Source organism: Macrobrachium nipponense, chromosome 5, assembly GCF_015104395.2.
Source record: "Macrobrachium nipponense isolate FS-2020 chromosome 5, ASM1510439v2, whole genome shotgun sequence".
NCBI lineage: Eukaryota > Metazoa > Arthropoda > Malacostraca > Decapoda > Palaemonidae > Macrobrachium > Macrobrachium nipponense.
In genome coordinates, this window is record NC_061107.1 from 9,583,281 (window position 1) to 9,595,581 (window position 12,301).

Below are 12,301 nucleotides of genomic sequence, written 5' to 3' on the forward strand. Positions count from 1 at the left end.
TTCCCCCCGACGTAGGTATCCTCGTCCTCATCCTCGTCCATCCTGCCGGAGCTGAAGCGCCCCGACCCTCCGCTGAGCGTCGATAGGCGCGCCATGTCGAGGGCCACTTCGGCGGAAAACCTCGGGTCTAGGTGGACGCCCGAACTCAGGGTCGAGTATATAGAAGGCTCCCGCCTGCTGCCCGGGTAGTGCGGGTCTGCTGGCTGGGGTATGGCATCGCCAGGCGTGCCGGGGGAAGGCTGACAGTATGAGGCACGTGGGGCGGGCTCGGGCGGCGGGTCGCGGCTGGGGTCGTCCTCCTCCCCGAAGTCGTTTCCGGGGACCTCCCCTTCCTCCGTCCAGGCGTCGACGTTGAAGAGCTGCGACAGCCGCCGCTCGGAGAAGAAGAACCGGGAGTCGGAGAGTCTGTGGGAGCTAATGCCCACGTCATGCGGGTAGGCCGAAGACTGGATGACGTGGGAATAAGGGCGAGGGTAGCCCCCACCTCCTCCTCCTCCTCCCCCTCCTAAACTGGATGGATCATCACCCTCGGCCATGGCTAAGTCTCTGGGAGAAGCGCGACTCCCGCGGGAACCGGTACAGCTAGTAGGAAACGTCGAAGGCACTCTCTCTCGGGACCCTCATTACTCCCGCCGCGCAAGGGATCGATCGAGGGCAACGGAGGTGCTGCTGCTGCTGCTGCGAGAGTCAGGTCAGAGGAGGTTAGCAGATATTGTGCGGGGGAATCTGCTGACGACGAGAAGATGAGTCGCTTCTAAGAAGGTCCGCCAGCCTTAACAGCGCGCTGCTGACGTGACCAAGGCCTTCTTCCCTCCTTCTTATCTCCACTCTGAAAGGAACAGAGAAAAGGAAAAAAGAACGTTAATACGAGAGAAATCACAATACACGCAACAGCCCTGTGTTCAATTAATATACCCATTCTGACCACGAAGAATGATACAGTAGAGAACTGGCGCTTATTTGGCAAAATTCGAATAACTATGCTTATTTAACATTCATCAAACCCATTGCCAGGTTAACTAAATATAATACCACAATTGTTAGAGTATAAGATGAAAAGGAAAGCTAAAAAATAACTATAAAATTGGACCAACGACTTACTGAATGAATATCACGAATGAACAATTTTTAATCATTCAATAACATATGTTCTCGAGCATGACACTTTTAAGAATCTAATCTAACTTACTATTAAACTGTAACATTAACGAAACATTAACGCCAAAATATAAATAAAAATATAAACGGCATACAAATAAAAATAAAGATATGAAATACTTCACTTTCTCTGTCATCTACCTAATACAAGAATAAGAAATTCATAATTAATATACCTGAAATGAATCTTGAGAAGAGAATTATAAACAATAATCCGTTCATGTTTATTCAATGTGGATAAGTGAAAACGCAAAATAATTGAACAGTAAGTGCCTAAATTCAGTACACCAAATAAATTAAAACATGCTAAACTCTATGGTCAAATAGTGCCTTGTTTCACTAACGAATATAAAAACAAATACGCAGTTTTATTACAAATTACCTTTCTGTACTGTTTAACATGCACATTATTTATTTATTACACTTTCACTCTAATTCATAAATAAAGAAATCATAAATATCCTATCATATACTTCTTGTATTTTTAACTCAACGGGAAACACCTTTTTAAGACCTTTTTAGACCTTTCCTAACCCCCATACAACAACATCAACAAAGCAGTTTGTAGGCTTACTCCCAGAATAAGCAAAAATACTACAGACTTTAAGAAAAAAAAAACAGTTTTAAACTGTATTTCAGAGTCATCAGAACTGCTGAGGCAGCGATTCATTGAGAATTATTAAGAGCAGAGCAAATATTGCGATGTTTGTTTTCCCTGTCGTCAACATTAATAACTCAATAATCATAACAAACGAATAAGGTTAACGATCTAAGATAACACGATCACGGAATGATGATGAACATATTTCTCTTATCAGTAAAGATATGCTGCCAACTTCGATGTAAACATATGACAGTTATTTCATACAAAAGCGAGTTCAGTGTTCCAAAAATTAAATCCACGAATAAAAAACTTTTCTATGAATTAAAATCCAATAAATACAAATTTAAACGAGAAAATATTGCTGTAAAATGTATGGTATTTGCATATATATATATATATATATATATATATATATATATATATATATATATATATATATACATACATACATACATACATACACACAAACGCGCGCGCACACACACACCACACAAACATATATATAATAATATTATATTATTATATATATATATATATGCAAATACCATACATTTTTACAGCAATATTTTCTCGTTTAAAAAAAAATTTGTATTTATTGGATTTTAATTCATAGAAAAGTTTTTTAATCGTGGATTTAATTTTTGGAACAATAAGCTACAAATGTCGTTTAACATCCAAATCGCGCTACTTCGGGAATATCACCGAACAGAAGGTCGACCAGAAGTATTTGATGGGTACATATATATACTATATATATATATATATATATATATATATATATATATATATATATATATAATATATATATATGCAGAAGCCAGGTACTATGTCGTACCTCTAAGTAAATGGGGATACGATCCACAATGAAGTAAATTCCTCTTGTAGTTTAAAATATATATTTCTTGTATATGATTAAAGCGATCGACCATCAACTGTGGTCTTGTTCACTACAAGAGAATTTACTTCTTTGTGGATTGTATCCCCATATATATATATATATATATAATATATATATATATATATATATATATATATATATATATATATATATATATATATCTATATATATATATATATATAACCCCGTCCATCACCAACCAATGACATTACACTGACAAAGAACACAAGCCGGACAAAAGGAAGGATGAAATGACCAAATGCCATCAGCGACCAAAGCACCATCATCCCAGGATGCATCCACCATAAGCCGTGTCTGGTGACTACATGAATTTTAATACTGAAAGTTCGGATCCAGAGTATGTTTGCCATTCACCCAGGTCGGATGTTAATTAGTAGGTCACTGGGTTCAATTTTACGTGTGTGGCACACGGACATTTTACATTTACGAGCACACCAGTTTGTCATGATATGATGACCCGATATGTGATAAACGGTCTTCTGATATCCACATACACCGGTTTCTCATAACATGAATGAAGTGAAATGAGTTGAAAGAATGACTAACATCGAGTGATTTTAACCCAATCCCCCCCCCCCCCCCGCCTCCTTCTTGGGATAAAATAGGGTGGGGTGGGGAGAGCATTAAGAATAATAAATTTCGCCTTTACTTACACCAGTTTGTCATGATATGAATGAGGCGAAATGAATTGAAGGAATGATTGGCTAAGCTATTTTAATCCCACATAATGGAATTAAATTGTAATGGGCAGCATTAAGAATATAAAGAACACAAATTCGAAAATATTTCATAAACCTTCACATCAAATTTGTATGCAGTTAGTCCTGGCTGGATTCCATTGGGCATCACTGAGCATTGAATTATAACTGGAAAGAATATATATAGTGAACAACGTTGATCGAAAGTACTAAAATATGTCATTACCGTACTAACAATGTTAACCACAAAATTCCATTACAAAATAACGTGAGACAAAATTCTAACTGCCGCGGGATAAAGGCTTGGTCCGAGAAACTCTACGGACAACGCGCGACGTATTTCACTTACTGAGGTCTCCTAATCAAATTATTATCGTTCTAATATTTTCTCATAAACTAAATATATTAGTTTCTCTGACTCGTGATTAGGGCTGCCATGTTCCTCCTGAGGATCTCACTGCCTACGCGCTGTTTCCTTAGGTTTAACAAGGTTCTCCTAATGATTAACCTTGCTCTGGAGCAAGCCAGTTTCAAGGTTTGTCGTTCAATACTCTCTAGGTTCCCACGCTGGGATTAATCCTATCACTTTTATATATATATATATATATATATATATATATATATATATTATATATATTATACTATATATATACTATATATATATATATATATATATATATATATATATATAGTATATATATATATGCACCAATGACCGAGAAAACTTGAACAAACAAAAATTCAATACACTTACAAACGTCGAAATCCATTACGATGAATCTACTCTATTTATAAGATATCAGGTTCGTCAACTTACCCATCATTGAATGGTAAAAGAGAACTAGAAAAAAAAGCATAAAATTCACAAAATACCAAAACCTAGGCATTTCTCTTTCTATATATAATGTATTTTCCGATGGCAGACGATAAATAAAAGCATAAAAAATTATTTTAAAAATCAATTATCAAAAACATAAAATGTCTAATATACTTAACATTGTTAAATGGTGTATGATCAGTCTCCATAGCGTTTGTTTCCTCAAAGCTTAAAAAAACTTCTAGAATAAAAGCAGCAGATGCTGTTACTCCAGCAAAAAAAAAAAAAAAAAAAAAAAAAAAAAAAACTAGAAAAAATAAAATCCCAGATTAGTAGCGAGAAAAAGGGGGGTGGGAAAATACAGGAGGAAAAAAAATAAATATGGTTTCCTTTTGAATCTTCACAGCTATTGACTTTCCGCCCCTATGGTGCCTGATGGCGAGCAGCCAGACGTAAAAAGTAAAAAAAAAAAAAATAAAAAAAAAGTCCTCTCTTCTCTGTGAGCCCCAGCTGCACATCGAATTAGGTAGAAAAAAATCCTGTGGTGTGTTTCTTTTTCAGCTCTCTCTCTCTCTCTCTCTCTCGTCTCTCCTCATCTCTCTCTCTCTCTCTCTCTCTCATGGGCTTTTCAAGATCACAAAAAAAAAAAGGGGGGGGGGGGGGGGGGGGGGGGGGGGACTAGCGACCATGAACATTAATGACAGAGACAGATTTACTCCCTATGACTAACATGGTTCTGGAGAGAGAGAGAGAGAGAGAGAGAGAGAGAGAGAGAGAGAGAGAGAGAGAGAGAATACATGACTATCAAATGAAACTGCTAGCTTTAAAAAGAATGGGGGGGGGGGGGTGGGGTCTTGGTGTTTTTGCTAAGTTTTCCGTATAATTAATTTCACGTCAGTATTCACGTTGTTACTGACCATTACTTAAAATCAATATACCAACATCAAAATACTTGTCTCTCAATGAAGCCGTATTTAATTCGTCTTTCATCAGTATTATGGAAATAATCATAATGATTAGGAAGATCCAACTGAAGCAGAGAACAACAGGTGAAGTCTCGATATTTCGCTGTCCGTGAACTTTACTTCTTTGAATTCCTTAAGAAAGAAAAAGTGCAATAACTATTCATTTTCTTCAACACTTCCTCTTCTTCTGGTATCACTTAATCGCTGTTTTACTAGCAAGCTACAAAAATAATTTACAAAATCCCACCCAGCCACCAATTTCCTCATATCGACAATGGTCATGTTATACAAGAGATGATACTATTTGTATCGTGGAAAAAAATTGTTTACTAAAGTTTATCAAAAAAGAGACGGCTGGGTATAATTTACAAGACTATTTTAATTCTCTGTAAATATCATAGTTCACTTCACACATATGAACAGACATTGTGCCTCTTAAAACAACCTTACTTTAATATGAAAATTCATAACACCAGTTACTCTGTAATTACCACTCTAGTAGTTATATATATATGTAATATATATATATATAATATATATAATAGGATATATATATATATATATATATATATATACATACCACAACACACACACACACACACACACACACACATATATATATATATATATATATATATATATATATATATACACATAATAAACCTGAGCCAGTCATGTCGTTTGGTGATATTTAATCATGGGCCAAGATTCCATTTGAGGCGAAACGTTTATTCTCCAAAGAAGATAAAGTCAATTATTTCGTATGGTTTGAAATACAGTTTATTTTTCCCTACATCTCTAAACTGCAAGGCATTCGTTATTTCTCATTTAAGTGAAATATTCTTTCTTCCACTGTAAACCCTCACTCTGAATTCTCCAAAATTATAGCCTAACAGTTTTTTTAATATTACAGTTTTATGCTTATTTTACGAGACTGAAAAACCGGAAGCTATTCTCACGGAGCACAACGGCTTTCTGAAAAGATATATGATACGATTCCATCGTAAATAATAATCAGAATGTATGGAAATAATAAAAAAACACCACACAGACAAGGATGAACGAACGACCTTTTGAAAAGAACAAATAAACTCTTGACGCAGAATAAAACACTATTATTATTTTTTTCATCGAACAAAAAAGTTAACATATTACCCCAGCGAAAGATACGCTAGTCTTTCCAAGTCTATATCAAAAACAAGGAGATCTCTGTCGCAGAGACCTAGAGCTCTGGATTACAATAAAAAAATAGGCAGTCTCTTACGTCAAACAACTTTTCTCTTGCCTATACGCTTGTAGCTCTACTAACAATTGGGAAGGAAAAAATGGAACATTTATGAAAAATAAAACGTTTTACGGTATGACTCAACTTTGTCCAACTAAAATACAAGCATGAAGAGTCATGCTACTTGATGACAGATGAGGAACAAAATTTTGACAAAAAATAATCAAATACATGTCTACCAAAATAATAAGAATTAAAAGAATTAACTGTCAAATCCACAGATTCTATACTGAGAAATTGATTTGAAGACGTACAACATAAAAGGTCCTCTTATCGTCTTGATACAAAATTCTTTAATGATTGTATACAACACCTTCAGTCCTGGAGGCTAGTTTTTAACATGAAACCTGATGCCACTGTGCCAATCCATGTGAAAGTGAACACTGAGGGAAGTATTTTCGGCTAAAACGACAGATAGCAAAATCATTATTTCTACGTAAATACCCCCCCCCCAAAGTATATCCAAAATGCGCCTCCCGAGCATTACATTCTTAAGAAGAAAGTCCCGCCCTCACAAAATAACAAAAAAATCTCTTATACGTTTCTTTTTCACAAGTTGGAAAATGGGCCAAGATTCCATTTGAGGCGAAACGTTTATTCTCCAAAGAAGATAAAGTCAATTATTTCGTATGGTTTGAAATACAGTTTATTTTCCCTACATCTCTAAACTGCAAGGAATTCGTTATTTCTCATTTAAGTGAATTTATTCTTTCTTCCACTGTAAGCCCTCCACTCTGAATTCTCCAAAATTATAGCCTAACAGTTTTTAATATTACAGGTTTTTATGCTTATTTTACGAGACTGAAAAACCGAAGCTATTCTCACGGGAGCACAACGGCTTTCTGAAAAGTATATGATACGATTCCATCGTAAATAATCAGAATGTATGGGAAATAATAAAAACACACACAACAAAGACATGGATGAACGAACGACCTTTTTGAAAAGACAAATAAACTCTTGACGCAGAATAAAACACTATTATTATTTTTTTCTCGAACAAAAAGTAACATATTACCCCAGGCGAAAGATACGCTAGTCTTCCAATCTTATATCAACAAAGGAGATCTCTGTCGCAGAGACCTAGAGCTCTGGATTACAATAAAAAAAATAGGCAGTCTCTTACGTCAAACTTTTCTCTTGCCTATACGCTTGTAGCTCTACTAACAATTGGGAAGGAAAAAATGGAACATTTATGAAAAATAAAACGTTTTACGGTATGACTCAACTTTGTCCAACTAAAATACAAGCATGATGAGTATGTCATGAAAAGGTTCATGATTTAAAGTGAACGTTTTCATAATACGTCCTATGAAAGAAAAAAATAAAACTCGCCTCTTAAAGAATGGAAACTTATACGACTACAAAAATGACAGCGGGAACATACTTGTCATGCTACCCTTGATGACAGATGAGGAACAAAATTTTGACAAAATAATCAAATACATGTCTACCAAAATAATAAGTTAAAAGAATTAACTGTCAAATACACAGATTCTATACTGAGAAATGTATTTGAAGACGTACAACATAAAGGTCCTATCGTCTTGATACAAAATTCTTTAAGTGATTGTATAAACACACCTTCAGTCCTGGAGGCTAGTTTTAAACATGAAACTGATGCCACTGTGCCAATCCATGTGAAAGTGAACACTGAGGGAAGTAGTTCGGCTAAAACGACAGATAGCAAAATCATTATTTCTACGTATATCCAAAATGCGCCTCCCGAGCATTACATTCTTAAGAAGAAAGTCCCGCCCTCACAAAATAACAAAAAAATCTCTTATACGTTCTTTTTCACAATGTGAAAATGGGCCAAGATTCCATTTGAGGCGAAACGTTTATTCTCCAAAGAAGATAAAGTCAATTATTTCGTATGGTTTGAAATACAGTTTATTTTTCCCTACATCTCTAAACTGCAAGGCATTCGTTATTTCTCATTTAAGTGAAATATTCTTTCTTCCACTGTAAGCCCTCACTCTGAATTCTCCAAAATTATAGCCTAACAGTTTTTAATATTACAGTTTTATGCTTATTTTACGAGACTGAAAAACCGGAAGCTATTCTCACGGAGCACAACGGCTTTCTGAAAAGATATATGATACGATTCCATCGTAAATAATAATCAGAATGTATGGAAATAATAAAAAAACACACACAAAGACAAGGATGAACGAACGACCTTTTGAAAAGAACAAATAAACTCTTGACGCAGAATAAAACACTATTATTATTTTTTTCATCGAACAAAAAAGTTAACATATTACCCCAGCGAAAGATACGCTAGTCTTCCAAGTCTTATATCAACAAAGGAGATCTCTGTCGCAGAGACCTAGAGCTCTGGATTACAATAAAAAAAATAGGCAGTCTCTTACGTCAAACTTTTCTCTTGCCTATACGCTTGTAGCTCTACTAACAATTGGGAAGGAAAAAATGGAACATTTATGAAAAATAAAACGTTTTACGGTATGACTCAACTTTGTCCAACTAAAATACAAGCATGATGAGTATGTCATGAAAAGGTTCATGATTTAAAGTGAACGTTTCATAATACGTCCTATGAAAGAAAAAAATAAAAACTCGCCTCTTAAAGAATGGAAACTTATACGACTACAAAAATGACAGCGGGAACATACTTGTCATGCTACCCTTGATGACAGATGAGGAACAAAATTTTGACAAAATAATCAAATACATGTCTACCAAAAATAAAATCAATAAGTTAAAACAAGAATTAACTGTCAAATACACAGATTCTTATACTGAGAAATGTATTTGAAGACGTACAACATAAAGGTCCTCTTATCGTCTTGATACAAAATTCTTTAAGTGATTGTATAAACACACCTTCAGTCCTGGAGGCTAGTTTTAAACATGAAACCTGATGCCACTGTGCCAATCCATGTGAAAGTGAACACTGAGGGAAGTATTTCGGCTAAAACGACAGATAGCAAAATCATTATTTCTACGTATATCCAAAATGCGCCTCCCGAGCATTACATTCTTAAGAAGAAAGTCCCGCCCTCACAAAATAACAAAAAAATCTCTTATACGTTCTTTTTCACAAGTTGGAAAATGGTTTGTCGGAAAACGTACAGATAAAACTTACATGATTGATTACCGCTGTTTTTAACAATTGTTCCTTTCTTAAGCAACCTCTCCCCTTCCCTTTCCCAAACAATATAATGCCCCCCCAACTCCCCAACCCCCAAAGCCCCAACCCACACACTCGCCGCAACATTGACGATACTTTACATTTAAACCTATAAGCTGTTTTTCTCCTAAAAGTTAAATTTTACTTTAAACTTGGCATGTGCGATTAATCAAATCTTTTGTTAACTCCCAATTCAAGATTGAGCCCAATGCACCATCCGAAACATTTATTCTCATTATATCCAGTGTGCCATTCACCTCAATCTAGCAGCACTTACAACCTTGCTGGATGTAAAGGCTCTTTCCCTCTTGCATTTCTGAATAATAAACTAACTAAACGAACATACGCAGATGGAGATAAGCCTTCAGGTTTACGGAATATCTCTTGGTATGTGGCTACTGACCGCTGAAATCGAACATGGGTCTGTTTATGTCAGTGTATATGAATATATATTTATATATATATATATATATATATATATATATATATATATATATATATATATATATATATATATATATATATATACATACATACATACAACATGTACTCAAAATATAAGAGAGAAAGGGATAGAGGGGACACAAAAAAGAAAGTTTAGCGGAGAGACCTACGCAAAGGGGGTGTAACAGCCCTAAGACCCTGTAAGACCTTGTTCGATATAAAGCTGTCAGAGAACACACACTGTTATGGAGAAAAACAATTTCCCAAACTATCGCCTCTCTGCCGAGAGAGAGAGAGAGAGAGAGAGAGAGAGAGAGAGAGAGAGAGAGAGAGAGAGTGAGTCAGGGGGGGGGGGGGGGGGATCAGATTCAGGCTGCCTACGCGACAACAACGTAATTTTCGCTCGTCTCCGTCTGCCGCGGCAAATGTCGGGAGGGGGAGGGAGGAGGGAGAAGAGAGGTAGGGAGAGGGAGAGGGAAGAGGGGGGGGGGGGGAAAGGAGGGGGGGGGGGGAAATCAGAATACATTTTATTTCAATTTTCTTCGGCAATTCAATGCGCGAGAATGAAAGTTCGTTTTATTTTGTGTTTCCCCCAAAGGGATAAAATGGTCGCTTCTCCTTGGCTGAAGTCATTCCACCAAGAGGTAAACTTTCGTTCTCGATTTTGTGAGGTTGGGCGCCAGTCACCTTCTCCCCCTTCCTCTTAGTTTACAAACCCCTGAATTGATCTGAATTATCACATGATACATAAACACACTCCTTGTGAAAAAATGAAGAGAGAATACAAATAAATGGAGAATAAAAATAAACAAAATTCATGAGGTTAATGGAGTTGAAATGTATATAACAAACAGTTGCTAAAACTGCACTGAAACATCTCGTATTTTGTTGTAAGTTTACCTCACGTCAGAATCACGAATTAGGATAAATAAAAATGAATTATTCTACTATTAAAAGAGCTATATCTGTAAATGGTGTTGTTGCAAGTTGCAAAGAAAAAAATAAACATGAGAAGCAGTCAGTCAACTCATGTGTCTCCTTTGAGTAAACTAAAATGTAACAACTAGAATCATACGCTCACACCTTCCCTCCACCCCCGGAGAAAAAAAAAAGATAGACACATTGTAACATTCAACAAATGTGAAAACATATAAGGAATTAAAAACGAAGCTGTCCCTAGAAAGGTAATGAATCATACAGGTCTCATAAAAATATCTATATATAGTAAAAAAAATGTTTGAAAGACCGTTTACTGATTAAGGCAAAAATGCAATTATCGTATTTTTATTCTAACAATCTCACAAACCCTGGACTTGTGACACGGGAAGTCAAACACTAAACACCTATCATCCTCATTAATCATATTTCCATAGTCTCTATAATCAGAGAGATGGCACAAGGATGCTTGAAATTATGTCTCCTGTTAATTAATGCTTAATACATGATACTTGAAATGTTGTCTTCTGTTAATTAATGCTTAATACATGATACTTGAAATGTTGTCTTCTGTTAATTAATGCTTAATACATGATACTTGAAATTATGTCTTCTGTTAATTAATGCTTAAAACAGAGTTCGTAAAATGGGAGAAATCATGACAACTCATTACCTCTTATGTACCATAAGATGAATGCATTTATTAGGCAAACAGATATTTATATAATAATAATAATAATAATAATAATAATAATAATAATAATAATAATAATAATAATAATAATAATAGTAATAATAATAATAATAATATATTATTATTATTATTATTATTATTATTATTATTATTATTATTATTATTATTATTATAAGTGTACTTAGGGAGCAGACCCTCTCTCAAGTATACTTTATTAAAAGTAATGGCTACTTCAGCAGCATTACGCTTGTAGAGATTCTTCTCTATTTTCCGAATAGCGGCTTTTTTCCGTGCTACTTAAACCAGGCAAATATGAGCGCCTGCAGAGGTCTAATCAAATACAGGTTCAAGATCGGTGTATATATTTCAATTTTAGAGATAAACTATGATACCATAGTCATCAACGTCATTACCATACTATTATTATTATTATTTATATATATATATGTATATATATCTGTCTGTCTGTATATATTAATATATATATATAATATATATATATATATATATATATATATATATATATATATATATAATATATATGATATATATATATATCTGTCCTGTCTGTTTGTCTCTCTCTTTCTTGAAGCAAGCGAGCTTTCGTCGAGCTGCCAGACATCCTCG